A 7908-nucleotide genomic window follows, 5' to 3' on the forward strand; every position below is an offset into this window, starting at 1 on the left:
ATGGGAAAGGGGAGGAGACAGAGGGTCTCACAGGAGAGAAACTCCTTGGTGTGTGGGGATCACCCCAGCCAGCCACAGATGCGTTTGTCCTATAGTATCTTTTCTTCACATTGTTCGTTTCCTTCCTTCTTTCTGTTGGCCAAAATCTTAGATGCTTACTGTGCATTTGTTGAGACAGGTTCGTGGGTACTGCCAAGACTGGAAATAGCAAAAAATGTTCCAAACCAAGCTTTTGACTACTAAGCCCTTTCTTACTTAGAGAGCCAGTGGGATAGCTTGGAAAGGAAGACCATTTCAGCAGAGCACAGCATTGATGCCTTTTGGCTGAAAAATATGTTTCACACTGAATGATTTCCCAGACAAGGGTCCTCACTGAGTGCTGAGGTGAGCATGTGACCTCTGGCCATCCCATCATGACCTCCCTCTTTGGTGCGTGTTTTCCCACAGGAGGTAAGGATTCTGTAAGTCCAGGCCTGAAATTTCCCTGAACCCGCGAGAAAGAGCTCAGCGTTCTGATGGCACTGAAACATTGTCAGCTTGGCTGCCATGAACTGTAGCCCAGAGTTGCAGATGTCTTACGGCCCAGGGCATACAGAATGCCATAAATACCAAGGCTGAAGGTCCCATGGAACCTTGAGGCGAAACCATACAGCAGCCTGGAGAGTGGAGACAGAATTGCCAAACCCAGCATTCTGCCTTCTCTCATCCCAAGGGTTTCTGCTTTAGTGACCTGGGTGGAGTTCCAGGCACCAGAACATTTCTGTTCTTCATTACGTGCGAGTAGAGAGAAGCACTTGGACTTCGTGCCTGAATGCTGCAGAAGGCTTCAGCCATAGAAGCCGTAATGCCTGTGGAATGCTAAGGGAATTAACAGAGATATTAATAAGGAATTTGTAAAAAATAATGTTAAAAGAATGCTTTGAAATTTTTAAAGAAGCTATTTAGCAGAGATTCAGCATTTAATAAACTAAAGATGTGATTTTTAAATTTGTTTAAATAATTCAAAATGTACCTATACACATATATACCAAGTGTGTGTGTGTGCGCACACATACGTATTATGCTATTTATTATGTATTAATATACTACCTGTGAATACTGACAAATTTCTTCTGCAGTAGTAATACTGCGTTTCCCCAGTGAACAGTCACAAAGAGGACAGGTATGGGTTTTCACTATTTAAAGAGAAAATGTTTATGTTGGGAAAGAAGTCTCATGTGTCTGTCCCTTTCTGGATGCCTCTACCTGTTTATTTTATTTTTTTTCTCGCTCTTTTTTGTTGTTGTTGTTGTTTGATTCTTTTTTTTATATTATTATGATATGTTAGTCACCATACAGTACAGTTTGATGTTAACCATTTTATGTTATAGGGTCTAGAGGTTTTAATTCTCATCAAGACTGAAACACCTTCCAAATGTTTTCTTGCTTTTAAAGCATCTATAATATGTATCAGTGTTAGTCAAAATCATGGCAATTCTGTATTTTCAATTTTTGTCATAGTTTTATTGAGATAAAATTCACACTCCATAAAATTCACCTATACTATATTTAAGAAATGCAGTTATAAAAAGGTATAAAAATGAAACTACAAAGGACCATTATTGTGCTATATTAAAAACACTGTTGGGGCGCATGGGTGGTGCAGTGGGTTAAGCGTCTGACACTCGGTTTCGGCTCAGGTCCTGATTTCGGGGTCGTGCGATCGAGCCTCACGCTGGGCTCCCCACTGAGCATGGGGTCTGCTTGAGACTCTCTCTCCCCCCTTCTGCCCCTCCCCTGCTTTAAAATAAATAAGTAAATCTTTAAAAAGAATTAAAAAAATAAAAGCACTGTTGGATGTGAGGGTGATCTGGCTGTGACACTGGTCACTCTGTTGATCCCAGGGTTGACGTGGCTAATCTGTCGGCTAGGCGGGTGTCCCCCCCCCCAACAACCCCTGTGCATCCCCCTGGAGGCTGTGCATGTGGTCGAAGAGGACGAACTTCTCCATGGAGAAGGACTGTTCTGCAGTCAAGGGTAATGAGTGACTGCACTCCCCTGCTAGGACCGCCAAACAAGCCCTCAAAGTCCATTTGTAGGGGGACATATGGTGGTCAGGCTTCCGAGGCTCCAGACGCACCCAGAGGCACTGCCTATAGCCGTCTGCTTTTCTTTAAAATTCAAAAGAAACAGACAAAAAACCTTCAATAGTTTTTTAGTTTTGTGGTATATTTGAACATTTTTCCAATACATACTTTGAGATAGTGTTATATTTGTGCATACCTTAAAAACAGTAGCTCATGTTTTTTCATTTAAGATGGTATCACCTGTTTCTATGTATTTCTCATTTATTAGTGTTGCCCCCACAGCGGAGCCTCCTGAGCCGTGACTGATTACTTCACGGGCGCACGGAATCTTGTGAAGAATGTGTGACTAATCAGATAACGGATGCTCCCGGACTTCGCTCCCAGCTGAAGAAATAAATCATCGCCAGCACCATGAGAGCGAGGCCTCCTTCCCCAGTGCAGAAGTGAGTGTCACCTGAACTGACGATCCTTCCCAAACATTTATTCCTATTTTACGACACACGTGTGGAGTCTTACACCATATTTGGTATTGACTTATAAGCTTTAAAATATATATGAGCAGAATCTTACACTACATGTTTTTATAACTTGCTTTCTATATTAAACACTTGTGAGATTGATTTACATTGAGTGTATAGAGAGGGCGTATTTATTTTCCCTGTTGTATATCATTGCAGGAATGCATACATCATTATTCATATATTCTCTGCTTTTGCCCAGCTAAGTGGACACATAAAATGAACCACTGCAGACCTATTCCCCTACATGCTTAATTGACTTTTTAAAAATACAAATAAAATCTGCTGTCTGCTTGCCCAGAGTCTGTCATTGCTGGCTCACAGAAAGCAGGTGATGTTTAACCCCTTAAGCTGGCCCCCAATCCTTACCTGTGAACCCACAGCATCCATCCCACACGGCTAACCAGGTTCATGCTGTTCATTCCACATCAGTCTCAACCCACATCAGGACCCAACTCTACAGCAGCTGCCTTCCCGCACCTTCTGGAGTACCATCCGGAGTACCATCTGGGTACCACCCAGAGTACCACCTGGGTTCCATCTGGGTACCATCTGGAGTATCATCTGGAGTACCATCCGGGGTACCATCTGGGTACCATCTGGAGTACCCGCTGCTCATATAGCACTTTTTTTCTACGTCTCCTTTTACTCTGCTGGAAATTTCTTGCAGGCAGGATTTATATCTAATTTATTTTTGTGTTTAATACCTAAAGCAATAACCAAACACAGTAAGTGTTCAGTGAATATTTATCAGATGCAAAGTCTACGGAATAAAGAAGGAAAGAAATGATCCAGACCAAGCCAGATTCGTGACGGGTGTGCGATCCCACGTGAGGAACGTCCGCGTGAGGAACGTGCTGATAGAAACTCAATAGCAAAGGGAAGTATTTCAAAACCGGAGTAAAGCCTGTAATTAACAGCAGAGGGAAACAGGGCCAATGCCCAGTTTTATTTTCTTTCAAGGCTCAGTGGTCTGCCAGCACTGTGCACACCGTGTCCATGTGAGGCCTGGCCACACACATGTGCGAAGGCCCACACAGAAGTCACATGCACAAATTCCTTCACCTGAAGTGCAGATTTCTTAGTAGAGAACCTTTATTTTTCTAGATCTGTACTCTTCCATTTTTCTCAGGGTATTTATGGTGTTTAATTAACATTCGTAAATACTGATCCATGCTTGACGCGCGGATTGAAAACTTCCTCTATTTGTTGTGACTAATAGTGACAACCCCAGAGTGGCCCAGACATCTTAGAAGATGTGAAAAGACTGCAACCAGGATGGCCCTGTAACAGAAATAAGAAATATAGTGATTTTCTGAGACTCAGAAGTTCAGAAAAAGATGAGATTTCTACTTGGAAATCTCGTCTCCAGACTCCTGACAACTGCCGTGTAAATTTAGAGGCAAACTTCTAAGTTGTGGGTGGGGGTCACTTACATTTGTCAGCTTCTCATCCTCAGGAAGTGGTGAGTCTCAGCCGTGGCCGGGAGAGCAGGCCTGGGCTCTCTGGCGGGACGGGGGCTTCGGCCTTAACCCGACTGGGTGACGTGACCGCTGCCAGCTGCCACCTGCCCCCTGCTTGTGGGGTCCAGCCCATTCTCCCTGCGGCTGGGTGGGCACATGGAGCACCAGCTCGCTGTCAGCCCGGGGCACTGCTCTCTGGGCTCGGGACAGACTCGGCGCAAGTTAAATGCTGGAGGCGATCAGGAGAGATCCTCACTCGGATTTGCTGAAATCACTGGAGGGACTTAGTCCACGAAATCTCAATGCCGTTGGTTACTATAGTTCAGTAAATTATTAAAAAAAACCAAAAAACAAAAATAACGGTTAACCTAACATCGTTGCAACTTTTATTGAATGGCAATGAGAATCAACATTTCTTTATAAATGTATTTATTTGAAAAATTACTTGCATTAGTTGCCCCTTTAAAAACTAAGACTTGTAAGGAAATCCAGGAATCTGCATTTTCTCAAGCAACCCAGGTAATTCTGAGGCCATTCTGAGCTCTGATTTACGGTTTTTCTGGATTCTGCATTCTCGTTAAATGGAGTATCTGTTTAGAGCATGAGAAGTGTCTGAGCTTTCTTATTTCCTTGCACACGTGGGGAAACTGGAATCGGGTCTTGTATTGAAAAAATCTTAATCTTCCTACCTGTGTCAGGAAAACAACATCCCTTCTTGCTCCCGTGTGAGTGTCCTTTCCCTTCACACGGAACACCTCGCCTCTGACACTTCGGGTCACCGCACGCGTGGGGTGCCCCCCACACCGGGCAGCTCTCCAGCGCGCCAGCCAGGTGTCCTACGATCTCGCCCACAGGTGAGGGGCCGAGTCCCAGGAGAGGGCGCCCCCTTCACACGCCAACCACAGAAGTGGGTCTGTNACGCCAACCACAGAAATGGGTCTGCGGGTTACCCCGGTTCTGTGCAAGCTGGCTGCAGACTGGAGGGGCCCACACCCCCTGATTTGCTAGAATGACGTGCAGACCTCAGGGAAACGCTTATTTACCAGTTTACCAGTCTATTTTTTTTAAAGATTTATTTACTTACTTGAGAGAGGGAGCGCTTGTGCAGGAGCGTGGGGGGCAGAGGCAGAGGGAAAGAGACTCTCCAGCAGACTCCCCGCTGAGCGTGCTGAGCTGGGGACCCAACGTGGGGCTTGGTCTCAGGACCCTGAGGTCGTGACCTGAGCCGAAACCAAGAGTCGGACGCTTCACGGACTGAGCCACCCAGGCACCCCCAGTTGACCCGTCTGTTAAAGGATGTGATAAAGGACACAGACGGGCACCAGATGGAGAGGCACATATGGTGAGGTCGGGGAGGGTCACCCTCCCGGTGTGGACTGGGACCGTGTTCACCCAGTGTGGACTGGGACCATGTTCAGAAACCGGGATGGTCCTGAACCCGTACTTGTGGGATTGTACAGAGGCTTCTTTACACAGGTGATCGATCCTTAACTGCATTCCCGGCCCCCTCCCCTCTCTGGAGGCTGGGGTGGGGCTCGAAACTTCTGACCTGGCAGCTCTTCCTGGTGACCACGCCGCGTCCAGGGGCCCCTCCCCCCAAGTCACCTCATTAGAACAAAAGGTGCTCCCAGTTCTCTTATCCCTTAGTAACTTGCAGGATTTTAGGAGCTCTGTGCCAGGAACGGAGGGTCAGAGACCAACACACGTGTAATTTTCTGTTAGGTCACAAGCGGTAAACTGGTCCCCAGCACAGTTCGTCAGCTCCCCAGGTTTGTGAGCTAGCATACGTTCTATCACAGGATACATGCTTCCTGAAAGAAAGCCAGTAGCAGAAATCCTTTACAACCACTATATAAAATAGAATTTCAATCTTCTGTATTAAGAAAAGAAAACTTCTGTGTTTTGAGATGGATTATTTCATAATCCATTCAGTTATGAAGTTCTGATATAATTGCTTGGAAGTCTTAGCAGATCTTGTAATCCTATGACTCAACACTATCTGGTTGGTTGGGGGAAAGGGAGAGTCCACAACTGGTCGCCAGCCTGCCGAGAACTGGACCCGGGATTTGTGCCAATTCTGGTGAGTGACCTGGAGGTCACTTCCACGGTCCCGTGCCACGCTGGGTAGCACACGTGTGCCGGGCGTTGGAAGGCCCCTCCTCGCTGATGCACTCATCACACTCATGTCACCAGTGTTCTTCACTCACGCTCATCAACCCCATCAGAAGGAGCAAGGAGAAATTCGGAGATGCTCACAGATTTATGCCCAGATGCCGGGGGGCCGAGAGACACGAGTCACATTTCACTCTGGTGAGCTCTGGCGAGTTACAAATTTGGCAAGTGTTCCTAACCAAAAAGCAGGATGCTCTGTTCACTTGAAGCGAATTTAAAATGACCTGAACAAAGTGTGTGTTGTTCCCCTCTTCTGTTTGCAGTTCGTAAAGACTTCAGATGGTATTCCAGGGGATGACATGGTCTGGCACTGAGCCCCCTCTGATAAAGCCCAGAGCAAAATCAGTCAACCCCGGGAAGGTTTTCTAACCTCTTTTCCTGCTTGCGATTTTCCTCTTCATCTAAACTCCCATAATGGCAATTAGAGCAGAAGACATGGAGGCCCAGCCATCAGCCGGGAGCCGGTCACTCTGCAGGCTCCACGGTCGGGGACCGAGGGCCGAGGACAAGGGTGCCGGGCTGGAGATGCCTCCTCGTCGGGAGCAGGGAACCTGCCCCGCGCCAGGCTGCAAGGGTGACTGTGGGTGTGTGGGAACCATTTGAGGATGAAGTGCTCAGTGCTGGTGGAGCCCGTCTGTGGAATGACGCTCCACATGTTTCTATCATTGTGTCATTTGTCTCTGACCGTCACCCCAGAGGAGCGCTGCCCATCATGGACCCCCAAGCTTGGGGCTCATTGTGTTATCTGACTTGGACCAAAATCTTTGTGGATTCAAGCTTTCACCAGTTTCTTTCAGGAGAGGCCCCAAAATTTCCATTCAAAGTTAACTTGTACAAATTTCAAATTACAAAGCCTGACCTGTGACCCATGTCTATGCGGCAGCTCCTCTTCTCCGTTGTCTGATCAACAAACATTTACTGAGTACGTCCTGCTACATCCCCTCCAGCAGGGGCAGGGTGTGCGCTTGTGTAAGGAGGGGAGACATGGCTCTGCTCTCCTGGAGTATAAGGGAAGCCATGGGAAATTTCCTTTGAAAGCGAACATTCACACCAGCAAGAGACAGCCTGCTAGGTATGCATGTGTGGTCTATTCCTCTGTCACTCACGCTGGTGGTCCTGGATGCGTTCCCTGACATAGACTGAACCCGTTACAACAAAACAATGAGGGAGGACTACTCAGCTTTGTATTATTGCATTTAAACATTTCTCCATTAAAAATATATTTGTAATATTCAGGGATAATCCACTCAGTCTAGCTTCTCAAGAAAAATCCGTAGAAGGTTTCTGTAAGCCCGGATCTGCCTGATTCTAGATAATCTAGTGAGAAGTACATCCCACACCTGAAGGCTTGTCTGTCCCTCTGCACTGTGCATATTTAAGTGATGGACTCATGGGTCTGGTGACCTTGGGTTCTTCAGTAACTGTGATGGCATGTGTGGGGCACTCATGGTTTTGACCATTTCAGCCTGGGTTCTCTTCGTAGAAATGACAGAAAGTCCTCGGCTACTGTCCATATATTCATTCCGAGTGCGGCGTTTATATACTAGCCTGTTAGTCAGGTGACTTGAGTGGGTCTTTCCTTCTTTATAATTTGCTCTTCAAGATGGTGGCTCTGTCTTGTTCCAGTTTTCCGCGTCTTTGGCTTAGTAAATGGGTTTTTTTTTATTGTATTATGTTAATCACCATACA

This window comes from Ailuropoda melanoleuca, chromosome 10, assembly GCF_002007445.2.
Source record: "Ailuropoda melanoleuca isolate Jingjing chromosome 10, ASM200744v2, whole genome shotgun sequence".
Classification (NCBI taxonomy): domain Eukaryota; kingdom Metazoa; phylum Chordata; class Mammalia; order Carnivora; family Ursidae; genus Ailuropoda; species Ailuropoda melanoleuca.